Here is a 20,477-nt window from a genome sequence, read left to right as displayed (position 1 = left end):
CTAATGAATAGACTCAAAGAGCTGGAGAAAGAAGAACAGAACAACCCCAAAACTAGCAGAAGTAGTGAAATTAATAAGATGAAATCAGAACTAATGCAATGGATAACAGGAAAACTATATGGGAGGTTAATAAAACAAAAAGTTAGTTCTCTGAAAAGATAAACAAAATCAACATGCCTTTGGCTAGACTAAGAGCAGAAAAGAAAAATCTCTAATAACTTCCATCAGGAACATGAAAGGAGAAATTACAACTGATGCCACAGAGATACAAGATATCAACTATGAATTCTACAAAAGCCTTTATGCACACAAACTAGAAAATGTGGAGGAAATGGACAAATTTTTAGAAACACACTGCCTCCCTAGGCTCAACCAGGAAGAAATAGAATTCCTGAACAGACCAATATCAAGAACTGAAATCAAAACAGCAATAAAAAACCTTCCCCAAAACAAAAGCCAAGTACCAGATGGTTTCACACCCGAATTTTACCACACCTACAAAGAACTGGTGCCTATGCTACAAAAGTTATTCCACAACATCAAGCAAGATGGGATCCTCCCAAACACATTTTATGAAGCCAACGTAACTCTGATACCAAAATCAGGAAAGACATGACAAAAATAGAAAACTACAGACCAATATCCCTCATGAATATAGATGTAAAAATGCTGAATAAAATTCTAGCAAATCAAATCCAGGTGCTTATCAAGAAAATAATCCATCACGACCAAGTGGGCTTTATCCCAGAGATGCAGGGATGGTTTAACATATGCAAATCTATAAATGTAATACACCATATAAATAGAAGCAAAAACAAAGACCATATGATCCTCTCAATAGATGCAGAAAAAGCATTTGACAAAATTCAACACCCTTTTATAATAAGAACGCTTAACAAAATAGGCATAGACGGGGCCTACTTAAAAATGATACAAGCCATATATGACAAACCCACAGCCAACATCATACTGAATGGGGAAAAATTGAAAGCCTTCCCACTTAGAACTGGAACCGGACAAGGTTGCCCACTGTCCTCACTGCTATTCAACATAGTCCTTGTGAGAGCAATCAGGCAAGAGAGCAGAATCAAGGGTGTGCACATGGGGACAGAAAAGATCAAACTCTCCCTCTTTGCTGATGATATATTATATCTAGAAAACCCCAAGGATTCAACCAAGACACTCCTGGAACTGATAAATGAATTCAGTAAAGTCTTAGGATACAAAAATCAATACACACAAATCAGAGGCATTCATATATGCCAATAACAGTCAAACTGAGAACCAAATCAAAGACTCAATACCCTTCACAATAGCAACAAAGAAAATAAAGTACCTAGGAATATATTTGACTAAGGAGGTAAAAGACCTCTACAGGGAGAACTATGAAACACTGAGGAAGGAAATCACAGAGCATGTAAACAGGTGGGAAACAATACCATGCTCGTGGATTGAAAGAATCAACATTGTTAAAATGTCTATACTACCCAAAGTGATCTACAGATTCAATGCAATCCCCATTAAATTACCAACATCATTTTTCACAGATATACAACAAATAATTTTACACTTTGTATGGAACCAGGGAAGACCCCGTCTGGCAAGCAATTTTAGGCAACAAGAACAAAATGGGAGGTATTAATTTACCAGACTTTAAACTATACTACAAGGCTGTGGTTATTAAATTAGCTTGGTATTGGCACAAGAACAGGGACACAGACCAGTGGAACAGAATGGAGAATCCAGATATAAAACCATCCTCCTATAGACATCTAATCTTTGACAAAGCAGACAAAAACATACTCTGGGGACAAGAATCCTTATTCAATAAATGGTGCTGGGAAAACTGGATTAGCCATGTGTAGAAGACTGAAATAGGACCCACACCTTTCATCTCTCACAAAAATCAAATCACAGTGGATAACAGACTTAAGGTGCGAAACTATTAGAATTCTAAAAGAAAATGTGGGAAAAATTCTTATAAACATTGGCCTCAGCAAAAAATTTATGAAAAAGACCCCAAAGGCAATCACAGCAACAATAAAAATAAATAAATGGGACCTGATTAAATTAAAAGCTTCTACACAGCCAGAGAAACTGCCACGAGAGCAAACAGACAACCTACAGAATGGGAAAAAAATTTTGCAGGTTACACATCTAATAAAGGACTGATAACTAGAATCTAATTAGAACTCAGGAAAATCAGCAAGAAAAAAATCAAACAAACCCTATCAAAAATTGGGCAAAGGACATGAATAGAAATTTTTCAAAAGAAAACAGAAGAATGGCCAACAAACATATGAAAAAATGCTCAACATCTCTAATCATCAGGGAAATGCAAATTAAAACCATAATGAGATATCACTTAACTCCAGTGAGAATGGACTTTATCAAAAAGTCCCAAAACAATAAATGTTGGCATGGATGTGGAAAGACAGGAACACTCATACACTGCTGGTGGGACTGCAAACTAGTGCAACCTCTGTGGAAAGCAATATGGAGATACCTTAAACAGATACAAGTAGACCTACCATTTGATCCAGCAATCCCATTATTGGGCATCTACCCAAAAGAACAAAAGACATTCTATAAAAAAGACATCTGGACTCAAATGTTTATAGTAGCACAATTCACAATTGCAAAGGTGTGGAAACCACTCAAGTGCTTATCAATACATGAGTGGATTAATAAAATGTGGTATATGTATACCATGGAGTACTACTCAGCTATAAGAAATAATGGGGATATAGCATCTCTTATGTTTTCCTGGATAGAGCTGGAACCCATTCTACTAAGTGAAGTATCCCAAGAATGGAAAAATAAGCACCACATGTACTCACCATCAAATTGGTTTCACTGATCATCACCTAAGAGCACATTTAGGAATAACATTAATCGGGTGTCAGGCAGATGTGGGGCGGGGAAGGGATGGGTGTATATGTACATAATGAGTGCGATGCACAATGTCTATGGGATGGACACCCTTCAAGCTCTGATTTGGGGGGGGAAGGGCAATATATGTAACCTAAACTTTTGTACACCCATAATATGCTGAAATTTAAAAAATGGAGTAAAATAACAACTGGAGGTTTTGAAAATAAAATGTTGTCATTAGAAATACTCTTATTAAAAATATCTAAATGTTCAAGAACAGTCTCTAAAATTGACGTGGCTGAAGAAAATAATAAATTGGAAGATGGTATTGAAAAGTGGAAACAAATAAATGCAAGTTTTTAAAAATAGCAGCTAAGCATCAACTGGTTCCAAATATCACATAGTACCTGGTAGTATGCTTACCCCTGCAGTAAAAAGCTATAAAACTAAATATATAAATATATATACAAACACACATGCAGTTGACCCTTGAAAAACACAGGTTTGAACTGTGAAGGTCCACCTATATGTGGAAGTTTTTAAATAAATATTTTGGAAGTTTTTTGGAGAATTATGAAAATTTGAAAACAATCTCAAACTGAGTAGCCTAGAAATATCAAAAAAACTAAGAAAGAGTTGCATATGCCATGAATGCATAAAATATATGTATATATTAATTTTATAGTTTACTACCATAAAAATATGCACAAATCTGTTATAAAAATTAATGTTTATTAAAATTTACACATAGAGACCATACATTATACAATTTCACTGTCGGGAAAAATATAAACAAATGTAATTATATAGTATTAAATATAACTGCATAAAATAAGCAACAGTACGTACGCTCCTTCTAATAATATCATTGCCATCTCCTGTTGCTATTTCAGTGACCTCAAGTGTTGTGAGTATACACTTAAAACACCACGTGATACTAATCATCTCCACGTGGGCAGTAAATTGTGTATTTCAGTAAAAAGTGATCTCTTCCAATTCTTGTATATTTTTCAATTTGTTTAGTGCATTACCATAAACTTTGAATAAAACCATGGGACCAATACAAAGTGCCACAAGTGATGCTGGAAGTACTCCCAAGAAGCAGAGGCAACTCATGACATTACAAGAAAAAGTTTAATTGCTTAAAACATAACACAGATCGAGGTCTGCAGCTGTAGATGCCCACCATTTCAAGATAAATGAATCCAGTGGGGGGGAAAAAAAAAGAGAAAAGAAAAGGAAATTCATGACTTCATCAGCTGTGCTAACAGGTACAAAAAGCTTGCACATGTTGTGAAATACCTTTTAATCTTGTTTTGAAAATATAGCTTTTATGTGGTTGCAGGATTATTATAAGAAAGGCATACCTACAGGTTCTAATATCAGTTAAAAAAAAAAAAAAGCAAAGTCGTTATATGACAATTTAAAGCAAAAGGAGTTGAAGGATCTAAAGCTGGAGAATTTAATGCCACCAAAGGATGGTTTGATAATTTTAGAAATAGGTTTGGCTTTAAAAATGTCAAGCTAACAGGAGAAGCAGCTTCTGCCAACCAACTGGCAGTTCCAAGACACCATTAAGAAAATTATTGAGGAAAAAGGGTATCTGTCTGAACAGGTTTTTAATGTAGATGAAAGTGCCATATTCTGGGGGGGGGAAATGCCACAAAGGACACTTATTAGTAAGGAAGAGAAGCCAGCACCATGATATAAGGCAGAAAGGGATAGGCTAACTCTACTGTTTTGTACAAATAGTTGGGTTTATGATCAGTTGGATTTATAAAACTGCTAACCCCTGAGCCTTGAAGGGAAAAGATAAGCACCAACTTCCAGTCTTTCAGCTGTACAAGAAAGCCTTGGAAAACAAGAACACTTTTTCTGGATTAGTTCCACTGATGCTTTGTCCTGGAAGTCAGGAAGTACCTGGGCTGTAGAAAACTGCCTTTTAAAGTTCTTTTGATATTGGACAATGTCCCTGGCCACCCAGAGCCCCATGAGTTTAACACCAAAGGTGTCAAAGTGGTCTACTTGCCCCCAAACACAATGTCTCTAACACAGCCTTTGAATCAGAGGGTTTTAAGGACCTTTAAGGCTCATTACACACGTTACTCTATAGGAAGGATTGTCAACAGTATAGAGTAGGACCGTGATAGCGAGAACATCATGAATGTCTGGAAGGATTACACCACTGAAGATGCCATTGTAGTTATATAAAACAGCCATCAAACCCAAAACAATAAATTCCTGCTGGAGAAAACTGTGTCCAGATATTGTACATGGCTTCACATGATTTACAACAGAGCCAATGAAGGAAACCATGAAAGACATTGTGAATATGGCAAAAAAGGTGGGGTTAGAAGAGTTTCAAGATATGGATCTTGCAGAAATCCAACAGCTAATAGACCCAATGAGAGGAACTAATGGAAGATGACTTTGATGAAGATGAGTGGTCCAAAACAGTGCCAAATGATGAGGAAGATGTAAAAGAAGCAGTACCAGAAAAATTGACATTAGACAATCTTGCAGAAGAGTTCTGATTATTCAAGACTGCTCTTGACTTCTTTTGTGACATGGACCCTTCTATGATATGGGCACTGAAACTAAAAAACATAGTGGAAGAAGGATTGGTACTGTATAAAAATATTTTTAGAGAAATAGAGAAGCAAGACAGTAAGACAGAAATTGCAATGTATTTCTGTAAAGTTACACCAAGTATGGCTGCTTCTCCTGCCTCTGCTTCCACCTTCTCCATCTCTACCTCCTCTGCCACCCCTGAGATAGCAAGACCAACCCCTCCTCTTCGTCCTCCTCCTCCTCAGCCTATTCAATGTGTTCATGACAAGGATGAAGACTTTTATGATAATCCACTTCCACTTAATGAACAGTAAATATATTTTCTCTTCTTTATGATTTTAAAAAATATTTTCTTTTCTCTAACTTACTTTAAGAATATAGTATATAATATATATACAAAATATGTGTAAATAGGCTGTTTATGTTATCAATAAGCCTTCCAGTCAACAGTAGGCTGTTAGTAGATAAGTTTTTGAGGAATTGAAAGTTACACACAGATTTTTGACTGTGCACTAGGTCAGTCCTCCTAAGCTAGCATTGTTTAAGAATCAACATATATATACACACACACATACATTTGTTTGTGCATGTGTGTGTGTGTCTGTGTGTGTGTATTCAGGCATTAGACAGGTTAGGCCTATTATCTTTGTGAGAAAGGAGGCAAATTATGTGAATGTCAAATTTTCTTAGGTTTTCTCCTTGAGGTCACATTTTGGGGTTGTAGTGTCAGAAGGTGAAACCAAATTTAGGAGCAACCACCTTTCTGGATGGCAGAGGCAGACATCAGCATTCAGGACTTTGTGGAAGCTGATATTTAGAGGGTAAACTGCTGTTGGGAGGCACATACAGGAAACCCTAGAAGACTGGATCAATACTATCCTCAGTCCTTGGCTATCTCTTGAGCTCTACATGATTATAGTGACACTCCTGAGTCCGACAGAGAACAATCAGACTAGGAGGCTGAGAAATAAGTCAATGGAATGTTGGGAAGACATTAAAATTTGGGCTTACCCATGAGGAGAGACCTTGGTGAACACTGCGAATTTATGTGCTAGCTTAGCAAAAACATCTTGGAGTAAGAGCAAATTCTTAGGAGTAAGGACAACACTAAAATAGACCTTCTCTAATAAAACCTAACATCAAGTCTCAACATATCAAGTGATTGCTGATAATTTAACAACTTGTCAGAAAAAAAAAAATCAGCATTTTGTAGAGAAAGATATATGTCCAGAGACTCTACAAGGTGACACTACAATGTCCAGCATACCATCAAAATTGCTACACATTCAATGAAGCAAAACCAAAGATGATCCAGAGGCAAGGGCTTCAAAATAATTATGCTTAATAAATTAAAAAATAATAATATGGATAAAATCTATGAACATGGAGTAATTTAACAGAAAAAAAGAATTTATAAAAAATAAATACACATATAAATATATCTGATTTTAATAATTCATTAGATATGTATAATGGTAGAGCAGACACAGCAGAAAATAAGGATAGTATATTTAAATAGAAAATTTCTAATCTGAAGCACAAATAGAAAAAAAATGGAAAGAATGGAAAAGGACATAATGTGGGTGGAACACAGTCAAAAGATCTGATAGACATTAACTTGAGTTCCAGAAGGAAAGAAGAGAGAGGAACAAAATTAATATCTGAAGAAATAGTGGCTGAGAATTTTTCAAATTTCATTAAAGAGATTATCTCATGTATTCTAGAAGCTCATTAAACCTTTGAAACGATAAATATAACAAAAACTACGACTTGGCACAATAGAGTATAGCTGATAAGATCAAAGTAGAAGAGAAAATCTTATGAGATATATTACATTTAAAGATGTAATGGTAAAACTTTTGGCTTACTTTCCAACAGGAACCAGGCATGCAAGCATACAACAATGGAAAAACATATTTAAAATGCTGAAAGAAAAAAATAATTACCAACCCTAATTTGAAACCCAGAAAATGCTTCAAAAATATTGAAAAAAAAAATAATTACAGTTCATACATTTATATAAATGAATAAACTGAAGGGATTTCACCAGCATACCTGTACTATAAGAAATACTAAAGAGAATGATTCTGGCTGAAGGTAAATGATGCCATGTAAAAGCATGAACATGCAGAGAGAAATAAAGAACACCAGAAAGGGTAAATATGTTGGTAAATATAACAGAATGTCGACCTTTGAAGAAAGAACAATGAAGATGACTTTTTGGATTTAGCAAATATGATAATAATAGGTCAAGGAGAAGAAATAGAGCTCCTTTCTGGAGAAGTAAAGTTGTATTATTAAAAGTTTCTTGCATTGGTTTTAGAAGTGATAAAAATACCAACATATGGTAGACCGTGATAAGTTAAGAATGAATGCTTTAATTTCTAGTGTACTTACTAAAAGAAGACACAAATTAAGAAGTGATAGAGGAGCTAAAATGTAATGGTAGAAATGACTTGATTACTCCATAATAATGTAAGAAGTGTAGAATAAAGAAACAAAACAGGTGGTGGAAATTTTAAAAGTTAGCAAGGTAGGAGCCTTAAATTCAACTGCAACAGTGGTTATATTAAATATAAATAAACCCTGCAATAAAATGAAAGTATTGTCAGACTGAATTTAAAGAACATAACTATGTACTGTTTACAGGTGACATACTTTAAATACAAAACTGTAGAAAGTCAAAGTGAAATGATGGAAAAAGATATACCATACAAACACTAACTGAAAAAAAGTACACATAACTACTTTAAAGCAATAAGGATTATAAGAAGTAAAAGGGGATATTTCATAATGTTTAAGGATCAATTCAAAAGCAAAATACAACAACGCTGAATTGGTATGCATTAAAATAGCTTCAAAACGTGAACTTAGTAAAGATAGATATATCTGTATTCATATTGCAGACTTCGTATAATTCTGTTAGAAACTATCAATAAGGGAGTGGGGCCCCATCTTCAAACTTCTTAAATAAGACAACTGCCAGCCTAAAATCTTGTAACCTGAAAAACTAAGTTTCATATTTGATAGAGAAATTAAGTCTTTTCCAGACAAGCAAACACTGAGGGAATTTATTATGACCAGACCTGCCCTGTAGGAAATACTTAGAACTGCATTATGCATGAATCAGCACAATCGATACCCACCAGTGTTAAATCACCCAGAAGAGCTAAAGCTCACAAACCTTATAAAACAATAGCACAAGAAGGAAAACAAAGGACAAGGTACTACCCAACATGATGAACATAACAGCATCCCACATATAAATTCTCTCTATTAATGTTAATGGTTTAAATCCACCACTAAAAAGACATAGGCTGGTTGAATGGATGCAAAAACACAATCCCAGTATCTGTAGTCTCCTGGAAACACATCTAAACCACAAGGATGCACACAGACTCAATGTGAAAGGATGGAAAAAAATATTCCACGCAAATGGAAACCAAAAGAGAGCAGGCATAGCCATTCTCATATCAGATAAAATTGACTTTAAATCAACAAAAATAAAGAAAGACTAAGAGAGTCATTATATAATAGTAAAGGGAGCAGTTCAACAAGAATATATAACATTCCTAAATATATATGTACCTAACAGCAGCTCCCAGATACAAAAAGCAAATTTTACTAGAGCTAAGCAAAGAAATAAATAGCAGCATCATAATTGCTGGGGACTTCAACACCCTACTATCAGAGCTGGACAGATCACCAAAGCAGAAAATAAATAAGGAAACACTGGACTTTAATGGGACCCTAGAAAAAATGGACCTGCACCTCATCCTTGATGTAGGAAGAAATATCACTGCTGCTCACTGTTTGGTACAAGATGCCATGTAGAACATTTGCGCAAATGTAATTCTGCAGTCACTCACCCTTAGATTGCCTTGAAGCTCTCTTATTCGCTCTGACTTTCCATATACCCTGGAAACTTTCTCACTTTGAAGGCCATCTTTTTCTGTAAAAGTTTTGTGCTCCTATTTTATACTGAATGGTCTCTTCCTACATTTTTTTTTTGTTTCTATTAGTTTCTTATATTCCTGAAATGTTCAAAATAATCAATCTATTAATGGTACTCTTTTTTGTTTTCCGTGGTCATCGATAATTTAATATTTTATAAAATTACATTTTCTCTCATTTTATTGGATTTTGGGCAGACTGGAAAATGCAGATTATGTACACAATCTGCAAATTTGAATCAATCTCAAGGTCTTAAAATATATTTTTTTATTCATATTAAAAATGGACTTTTTTGAACACTAAACTTCCTTATTAAATAAATCACTTAATATTTTAAAATTGGATTATTCAGGAAAAAAAAAAAACTCTTGACCTATCGATAAAATCCTCAGTTTTTCTAGATTTATATATATTTTTTCCTGTCCTCTTTCTTTTCATTTAATCAGTGTTACGAAGCTTTCTGCTTGGCTATTAGGGCTAAAAAGTAAGGTGTATTTTCATATATACTTACATAAGTTATGTCTTTCATTAAAGACTTCTTTGGAGCACAGAACTCTTTTTAATTTTGAGTGCCATATTTCCCACAGCTCTATAGAATAAGATAACTATCTTTTTCTCATAGATTGCAAGTCTTTCTACATGGATCATTAATGATTCCCTTCAGAGCTAATTTTCCTAAAATGGGAAAATGTTTGGAAGATCTCAGTATCCTAAAACAGAATAAACTTGAATTGTTCTGAGAAGTGGATCCCAATCCTTGTTAAATTATTTATTCCAATTAACTATTAATGTGATACACTTACTGAACAAAATGAGAGTGTAATCTACTCAATTTCTAAGTAGAGCCACCCTTCCTTTCCCAAAGCTGTAAAACAGTAAACTTATCAGGCAGTTCAATATACCTTTGTGCCAGCTCTCTCTTCAATGAGCTGCTGGCCTGAGTCTCCAAGTCCAATGCCTTAAATGAGGAGAACATGGGTTTCCGCCTCACGTATTTAATATTGACTTGTTATGTACTCACTTTAAGAAATCAATTGAGTCAAATATGACTACTTGTAGTTTTTATTGCTTTGCATTAACCAATAATTATGTGCACAAAATTTGGCCAAGAGCCAAGCAATATAAGCTTAACATAGCTCTTCAGCTGTTAATGTTTTTGTGAAATCTAAATTGTATAATACCATCTTAATTGGTATAGGTAGAAGTGTTCTGCCTGACCAGGTCACAATTTAAAATAACATATACTAGAACTATGTTTTCATTCTCCTCCTCTAACTCATTTTTAGTAGCCTCCTACGAAGTTCAATGAATTGAACACATGCCATCCTGGAGTAGCAAACTTAGGAATACATGTTTCCATTTATATTGATGACATGTTTTCTCTTTAGGGACTGAAAGTTATTTCCAGAGGTAACTGACCTTAATGACTAAATAGATAATAAATGGTTACTATTAATGATGCTAAGTATTAATCATCATCCCTAAAAGCTATTCTCCAAAAATGAATTGTTCACTTCAGTAATACATCAGTTTTGGAGACTCAACAATAAGATTATGCTGCCTTAATCACATACAGTCCACAGAAGCGTATCTGAAATTCTGCTATATCTATGATAGGTAAATTGTAATTTTTTTTTTTTTTTTTTTTTTGGAAAGAGGTTAGGCCCAACTTAACTCTACTGTATTTTATATATACTGTAGAAATTTGAATTTTTCAATTGAGCATTCATCACTCTTGTTTATTTTTTGAATGACGGTACTTTTTATTTTGATGTAATTTCAAATTTACAAGACTAATGCAGTACAAAGAACACATATATCCTCAGATTCACCAACTATTTATGTTTTCTCTATATTCTTTATAATTCTTTCTATATAGAGGTATAGGTATAATTTTTTTCTATTTTAGAGTAAATCGGAGACTTCATGCCCCTGTAAGCCTAAATATTTCAAGGTTCATTTTCTAATAGTAAGGGCATTATCTTACACAAATATACAAAGCCAGGAAATTTAAGACTGAGATGGCATTATTTTTTGATCCCCATATTCAAATTTCATAAATCATACCAATAATATCCTTTAGAGCTATAGTTTCTTGGGTCAAGGATCCAATCCAGGATCAGACATTACATTTACTTTTGTCTTAGTCTCCTCTAATTTGGAATACTGCTAACCCATGTCCTATTTGTTTAAAGTTTTTTTTTTCAGGTAAAATTTCCATTCAGTGAACTACACATATTTAGTAAGTTTTGACAGAAACCTATACCTCTGTAACATTACTATCAATATATGAGACATCTCATGTCCCCTTATAAGTGAAATCATATAGTATGTGTTATTTTATGTTTGGCTTCTTTTGTTCAGCATAATGACTTTGTAATTCAGTTGTTCATATTTAATGTTATTGAGTAATATTTCATTATCTATATATGGCAAAATTTGTTTATTCATTCACCTGTTGACATTTAGAATGTTATGATAAAGCTGCTTTAAAACTTTTTGTACAAGATTTATTATTTTTGGTATATATATATATTTTCTATCTTTTAAAATATTTAGGAATGAAATTGGTATGTCACAGGGTAAATATGTTTATTTTTACAAAAACCTAGCAAAACTATTTCCAAAGCAATTGTTCCATATTATATTCCTATCAGGTAGTTGTGAGAATTGCCAGTGCTAGAACAAGCAAATTAAACTGATGTGAAAAAAAAAAAATCAGAGAATGGGTTTATCTGAGGGTTGGAATAATTCCAGAGTACCTAATTACAAAAATTACTGAATTTGACTTGGTTATCCTGATGGCCCATTTTCACAGATGACACACAGGCAATGCATTAAGAGTTCTAGTCAGACTTCTCAAGTTTCATCATAAATATTCAGTCCTTCTTTCCACTTCTTTGTTTTTCAAAGTGTTTTCAGTGTTTTAAATTCTTGTCCAAGACCTTATGAGTAAATTGTTTGCTTTTCACATTTTATTGCAAGCTTACCTGAGAGAATTGATATTCAGGGAAGATAGTCTGTTTGGACAACTATTCATGTATTACTCTAGAAATTCTATCATAGAATGCCATCTGGAACATGTTATTTTTTCACTAAAAAATTCATCTGGCTAGGTTGCAATTTAAAATAAAGTCCTTATTGGTTTTTTTTGCTCGTTTCATAGTTGAAACAAGTTGTATTGATCTTTATGATGGGAATATTTGCCTATTTCTTCTTTCTAAGATTCTGATTTCTGATTCCTGTTTAAGTTTTATTCAAGTGTGCCAACTAAAGACATTTTTAGAAGTGAGATACCACATTTTTAAACCTTCAAAAACAAGTGAGGGAAAATCTCCCAAACAACAACAAAATTCAGCTGCTCATTCAAAGTGCCTTTCAGCAATTTGCTCACTTTGGGAATATTAGTTTTCACTGTGGATTAAACAACTCTGACCTGACTCACTGCTCTAAAATTCCCATCTTTGAAATAATGCTTTGTTTTATTTTTCCCTAAGGGATAGAGGTTTAACAGCTTTCTCCCATTTAGCTCTTAAAAATAAAATGTATCAACCTATCTGCAATATATAACATACATATGTTAGGACCTTCTCATATGATAAGAATGGAGCTACTTGTTTAATTAAACTACTAATTGCATTAACCAAAGGAAAACATCTTACTGAAATAAATGATTTATCTAGGTAATAGAAGTGTCAAGAGTGCAAACAGATCCCTAATTGATGAATAATTTCCCAACAATTAATTCTGCTGCTTAAGTAATCCCCGGCTAGCCCCACACTGCCTCTCATTTTAGATGAGCACACCACCATATCCTGCTTGGTTAGTTTCCTGGCCTCCAGTTTAGTCTGCTTTACCCACACGACTGCCCTTCATTTTTCTAAAGTGCAATTATGGCTATGTCACTCTTCTGCTGTAATCATTGCATTGCCTTCCCTCTCACACCACTGTCGAGTTAAAAATAAAGCCTACTCTCCTTATGTTGACTTATAAAATCCTGTAGAGCCCAATTTACATCTTCTATCTCATCTCTCACTTTCCCCTACTTCCCAGTCCTACTCTACTTGCAACTATATTCTAGCCTTGTGTCCTCCTCTTGTGTAGGGATCTTTGGGCATGTTCTTTCCTTGATCTGGAACACTCTACAGCAGCATTCACTCTTTATCACTTAATAACTACTCTTTATGTTGTACTAGTGACTCGAAGAAGGAGGTTGAGCTATTTGTAGTTAGTGGTGAGGATAAGCCTCTGACAGCATGATGCTGGATTCTGAAGATGAAAAAACATCAGCCATCTAAGGAGAAATGAGGGTATTCCAGCGAGGGCATAAATCCTGAGTTGGTAAAGATTATGGGGTATTTAGACAGCATGGCTAGTGAGCATGGCAATGAGTAGGGACCAGAATAGGAAGAATGACAGAAAATGAAGCTGGAAACATAGGGAGTGTCTAAATCATGTACAGTATCACAGACTATTCCAAAGATTTTGGATTTTAATCTAAGATCACTTTTAAGCCATGAAAATATTTTAGTTAAGTAAAAGACTTAATCTGAAAGATGTTTTGAACAGATTGCTCTGGTTCTTTGTAAACAGGGGGTAAAAGTGGAGGAGGGTGAAACTGGCGGCTGAGAGATCAGCTGGCAAGGTACTGTAGGTGGCATGTAGGAAGGAGATGGTGATGGCTTGGGTTAGCATGCAAGCCCTGGAGGGGGAAAAAAAACTATTAATATGGACTATAATTTAGGGGAAGAGTGAAACAGGATTTGCTGATGGATAGGGAGTTGAGAAAAATTGTTTTACATTTATGTGGGGTATTTCAGAGATGTATTTTTCTACAAGCTTTTTGTTGTTGTTTTTATTGTTCTGTTTTTTTTTTTTTCAGAAACAGTAATAATGGATTGACAAGAAACAGTAATAGATACCGTAAGCTTACCACTCACTTATTTCGACAAATTTTTACCTTAGGTTTTGGACTTTAGTTGTTCCCTTGGATACACAAGTTCACTCATGGATGACTGAAAGATGCCTATTATCAACTGAATAAAGTGGACTGCCACAGCTGATCTTGTCAGAACAATGCAATGGTTTTCCTGATGATTCTTGTGACTCATTGTTTTCCCCTCCCAACCCACCCTGTAAACCTTAAGCATTACCATCACAATTTCCTCAGGAGCTATTTCAATTAATTTTCCTTCCTACCCAATATGAATTTTATGGCCCACCATGGTCAGGACTAGATTTATCTTTCAGGCTTGATTTCTCTCTCTTTTTCCTTGTGCATGCCATGTTTCAGCTAAAAATAGCTACTCAGTGTCCCTTGAATACTCCAGAATTTCATCATTCTTTTGCCTTTGCTCTTGCAGTCTTCCACAAGAAATATTAATCTGATCTTTAAAACAAAATTCTACCACCATCAAGGCTTTGAAATACAAAAATGCACTGCGTGTTTTAAGAGAATTAACTTTGCATTTAAAAAAAAAAAAAAACATAGGGTAGAATCTTGCCTCTGTCACTTACCTGCTGTGTGACTCTGGCAAGTTCTTAGCCTCTGTAAGGGCCAGTTTCCCTTTCTCTGATATAGGGAAAACATGAGTATCTACCTTGTGGTGGTGGTCTGCAAACTGAATGAGATCATGCCTGCAGCACATGTCATAACAATGGTTGGCATAAATTAAGTACTGAACAAATGATAGATAATATCTTTACTGATGTTAATTTTAAATGCTATAACTTTATAGAAAAGCTCATGATATCAATTTGAATCACCAACTTTAATGTCATGCTATATATTGCCATTGTTATATATATTATGTAATATATATGTATACATACATAATCAAAAACAATGTCTTACATGTTCACTATCATAACAATTTGTCTACTTCTCTTGCATACTTCTTACCAAATTCTGCTATGCAATGAGATTGTGTAAATACCAAATATATAATAAATTTTTGTCTGAACATTTTCTCCTTTGCCCATACCGAATTCTTAGAGAACTTGATTATGTCCTCTTTTCACACTGCTTGTACCTGTAACTCCTGCTGCATGAGAGTTAAGCCTCAGCTCTCATCCACCCCTGTCGCAGCTAACTGGGACATGGATGGACCCTTGACCCCAGTTGTGCCAGGTACATTCTTTCCCTACATAACTTAGAAATCAGAGTCCGAGAATCTGTCGCTTTGGGCAAAGTCAAGTCGGAGCTTGGAGTGGCTATATTCAGGTGTACTGCATTCCAAAATAGAAAGGCATGCTGGAGAGAGACAGAAGAATGATATATTTGTGCACAGAGAAGCAGAGATAGGTGACCATGTGGTCCACTATTGACAGATAAAATAATTTCAATTCATAGCTTTCTTGTTCCTGGTGTCAGTTCATTTTGCAGCTTAGCTACACTTCCTGCCAGGTCTTTTGGTGAAATAGCCTATGCCCTTCCTTGAAATTACTCCCAGTTTTAACAGATTTCTGTCTCTAACACATAAACCTCCTTGTCAGGGACCATGTGCCTGTCTCCTTTCCCTGTAAGCACCCTTAGCCGTGTGAGCATCTTTTACATCTTCCCTGACCCACAGCATCTAGCTCAGAGTCTGAAACCGAGCAGCAGTAACAACCTGAATAGCACTCCAAATTGTTTTTACCACTACTCATAATCCTGAATTTAACACAATACTGTTCAGGTAACATGTCAGATCGATTTAAAGGTGAATTTAAATTAATTTTGATTGAAGACTTTAATAGCATTTCACAAAGATCCTTGAGATTTTCTCTGAGATCCTGGATTGGAAATTACTAAATTGGACTGAAATACAAGAAGTATCATAATTGGCTTTTATTATGGTGAATCACATGCATATGGAAAAAGCAAAGATGCTTTTGGATTGGGATCTTACCCTAGTAAATAATATCCCCATTGAAGCTGAATTGTATCTCAGAGGTTTCACTTGTTAACCAAGGAGAAGGCAGATGTTTTTATATTGCTGGAATGGAGACATTCTAAATTTCATATGCTAAATCCCAAATGAACATTTCAAAGCTTTCATAGACACATGTTTTTAAAACTTCAGTTTATGTGGAATAGAATATATAATAATTTGAAATGTATTTAAAGGTGTTGGTCCTGTGAGGGTGGCAATGTCATGATTACAAAGCAGAATAATGGTGTATTATAAAGTACACAAAGAATTGATCAGAGGCAATAAGTGTAAACGTTATCAGCTAGGGCTGTGGAGTCAGACAGCTTGGACTTCAAATAAATCCTGTAAAATTAATTGCTAGTTGTATAACTCTAAGCAAGTTATTCAACATCTCTTAGCCTCAATTTTCTCATCTAAAAAAGTGGGGTATGGATGCAAATTGCATAGCCATGTTAACTAAATATCTCATCCTATTACAATTGTGTCTTCATGATATTTTTCTGAGATTTGAATGTGAAAGCAGGTCAAATATTTTATAATGAAGAAAATAGAAAGAGCCCCCTGATATTTTCACCAAGGCCAAGAATCCCAAACATGATCTTACCTGTGTCTCACTCACTCTTACTCCACCCAACTCCTACAATCCTTGTTTTTGTTTTACTTTGACACATAATTGTGAATTTTCATTTTTAGTTGCTTAAAACATCCTCATCTCAACTTATTTCTTTTATTTTATCATTCCTAGAAGTGTTAAAAGCTGGCAAATTACATGAGTCTGGACTTGAGAAAGAAAGCTTTGGGGGCCACTGATTCTTTAGGCACTGAATTGATGGATTCTGCTCTATACCCAAATATTTCTGAAAGAAACAAAACATCAAAAGTGCTATAATAGAATTTCTCTCGTCTTAAGTTTAATTCAGCTAATTTCAGCACTGAGAGTAAGGAAGAGACTTACATAAAAAGGAATGAAGAAAATAGAGTTTATAGAAGTGGTAATAACTTGTATATCATTTCCAAAACTACAACAACAACAAAAAACTGCAATCACAGGCAATTTGAATAGTGGTTAAGAGCAAGGACTTAGGAATTGCAGATTTTTTTTTTCCTCTTAAACTTAGTTCCATCAATATTATAAGGAATATTCTTTATTCAGATGTGCAATTATATCTGAAGTATGCATTTTTAGAAGTGGAATGGCTGAGTCAGGGTGATGGTACTGTTGGAAATGTAATTGCTGTTGCCAAATTACCCTCTAAAAGGATTGTATCAGTTTTAACACCAAGAGTGAATGAATATACTTTTTTCCTCATATACTCAGTGCTACTAGGTTTTATAAAACATTATGTCTTTTTTAGTTGGTTAAGTGAAAAAAAAAATAGTCTCTGACATTTACATTATATTTCTTTATGAGTTTGATTATTCTATTTTTAAAAATTCAAAATAAATCTAAGTGGCTTTTCTTAGTGCTTCTGCATTTCAACATAAATTTTTATGTAATAAATACTTGAAGCTATAACATGCACAGTGAACCATGTAAACAGTCTTAGAAAAGCATAGACATAACTAAAAATATCCTTTTTAAGTAATATTTTTAAAGTAGTGAATTGAATTCATCAAATTTTAAGTCAAACACTGGCTAAATTTTATACAAATATAAGTTTGCATAAGGTCACACTTAAGTTTTTATTCTATTTAAATGTCATACTTTACTGAAAAATCTGAAAATGGCCAGTACTGGAATAATGTTATTCTTTCAATGTTTTGAAATTTTAAAATTTAGAAGGTATGTTGCCACTTCAAATTAAAGTACAAATCTGAACTTTGTGGCAATATATTCATTTCATGCTTTTCAAGAAGCATTCACAGTTACCAAAAGAAAGAACATACAAAATAATATTTTTGAACAGTACTAGCTATGGATGTTGAAAAAGTTTTGTTCAAACAATTTCAATTTTAAAAATAATACATTTCCAGTCAAATTATTTGTTTGCCCATGAAAAAAATAACATGAACTTACAAAAAAATTGTTTTTATTGTTCAGAAAATGAGAAATTTGAAAATAGATTCTATTCTAAAAATACAACCCAGTTTATTTAAGAAGATAGAGGAATCAAAAATTAAATTAAACAAGAAGAAGCTTACGAAGCTTTGCCTAATAGCCTCTTTTCTCAAGTATATACTCAGCTAAAACCTTAGTTTCTCAGGCTCTGCAATTGGCAACAAGACATATGACATGAGTTTCCCACAATGTGCTTAATAAATGGAATTATACTTTTGAAAACAAAAATAGAATAAAAGTATTTTTTAAAAATTTCTGATCTGTTTTACTTACGAGAAAAATAGTATTTTAGTATTATCCAAATATGATCCTCCTTACATTTAGAATATTTGGACATTCTTAACTATATTTTCCTTATTCCTTTGCTCATCAATACCTTCGTGCAAAGATAGGCAAGGTATTAGAGAAGACCATGAATCTTGCATCTGCCTAATGCTATTTTCTGTGAGCAATACTAGTGAAAATACTTGAAATAAGGAGACGATTCATTCTATTAAATTCTGAGAATTAGTGCATTTAATAACTCTGTGAGATCCTATTCAGTGTGACTATTCAGGGCTTATTTTGATAAAAAAAAATTCAAGCTTGATTCAGTTAGACTCTTACAGGAAGTTGGGATATTAAAGTTAAGTTAACATCCTAACAGGAATTCTAAGTTACTCCCCATATTCACTGGTAATTCTGTACTCTAGAGGTTCAAATGTATTACCGTCAGTTAAATAAAACTCATATTTTCCTTCAAATACAATTCTATCTTTCTTTCATCACCATCTGCTTTTCCATTTTTTCATTCACCTATTTCTCTCATGAAAAATATCTCACGAGTTGTGTACATATGGAACCAACCACCTCCCTCATCCTGAACTAACAAGAACGGAGCTGTGTCTCTAATTGGGTTGGCAAACTTTCTGGAAAGGGTCAGAGAGTAAATATTTTTGGCTTTGCAAGTCATACAGTCGCTCTTGCTAGGGCTCAACTTTGCCACTGTAGCTTGAAAGTAGCTTTGTGTAAACAAATAGGCGTGGTTGTGTTCTAATAACACTTTGTTTACATAAACAGGCTGAGGGCCAGATTTGGCCCATGGTTCTTAGTTTGCTAACCCTGACTTGTAGCATGATATTCCTAAAAAGTGAACCAATCCCTAAACTTTCTTGAGAGAATAAGTAATTTTTAATTAAGGATGTGCAGTAAAATTATCTGGATACTTCTCTATATCCTATTTTGCAGCTTAATGATTTAGAGCTTGTGGAGAGGAATTTTAGATATGAAAGAAGCAATACACTTTTGGTTGAACACTAACTGCGACTATTCCTTTTGGCAACATATAGCAACTTTAGTAGCACAGACACTGATCTTCGGTTACTCAATGCCCATTCCACCCTCTCTACTTATTGACAAAACCTGGATTTATTTTGATGGATAGCCATATACCTAACTAAAAACCTGGATTTCTCACGCCCCTTACTTAAATTTGACATCACTCTAGCAATGATGTGAGAGTGGAAATCTACTCAGTTCAGCTTTCAAAAAGCTGTTACTTTGAAGATAAAAAATGGATAGAGTCAGCTTTTGCCCTGGGCCCTTCGACTTGCTGTCTACTTGGAATGGTGTTTTAATGCCTGTCATTTTTTAAATGTTTTATTTTTAATTATTATGAGCACATGATAGTTGTATATATTTATAGGATCCAAGTGATGTTGTGATACAGGCATATAATGTGTATGAATCAAATCAACATAATTTGAGTATCCATCACCTCAAGCATTTATCATTTATTTGTGTTAGTAACACACCAATTCCACTCTCTTAGTTAGTTTAAAGTCTATCAGAACTTATTGTTGACTACAGTCTGACATTTCCCAGGCATATTGTGACCTTAAGGATAAACACATGTTTATGTTGGAGGAAACTGAAACCTAGACGAAGACTGAGCTGTGGACTTCCTTGAGAAGATATAAGTGCCAGGGTATGCTTGAATGTAGATTATTGGCTAGGATTAAAAGAAATATAATTTGATTAAGGCACTGAAGCCAAGTTTCTGATACACACAGCCCAAGTCAAACTGTCTTTAGCCTTAAAATAGCATCTCTATTTATTGTATAAGA

General features: G+C 34.2%; 1 protein-coding gene across 1 annotated transcript in view; it reads left to right on the top strand.

Moving 5' to 3' along the window:
* Nucleotides 1-20,477, top strand: part of ZNF804B (zinc finger protein 804B) — a 462,072-nt gene that overhangs the window by 417,996 nt on the left and 23,599 nt on the right. The window lies entirely within an intron of this gene.

The sequence above is a fragment of the Eulemur rufifrons genome, chromosome 29 (genome assembly GCF_041146395.1).
Source record: "Eulemur rufifrons isolate Redbay chromosome 29, OSU_ERuf_1, whole genome shotgun sequence".
Classification (NCBI taxonomy): Eukaryota; Metazoa; Chordata; class Mammalia; order Primates; family Lemuridae; genus Eulemur; species Eulemur rufifrons.
The sequence above is the reverse complement of the archived record's forward strand: the minus strand, read 5'-3'. Positions and strand labels throughout refer to the sequence as shown.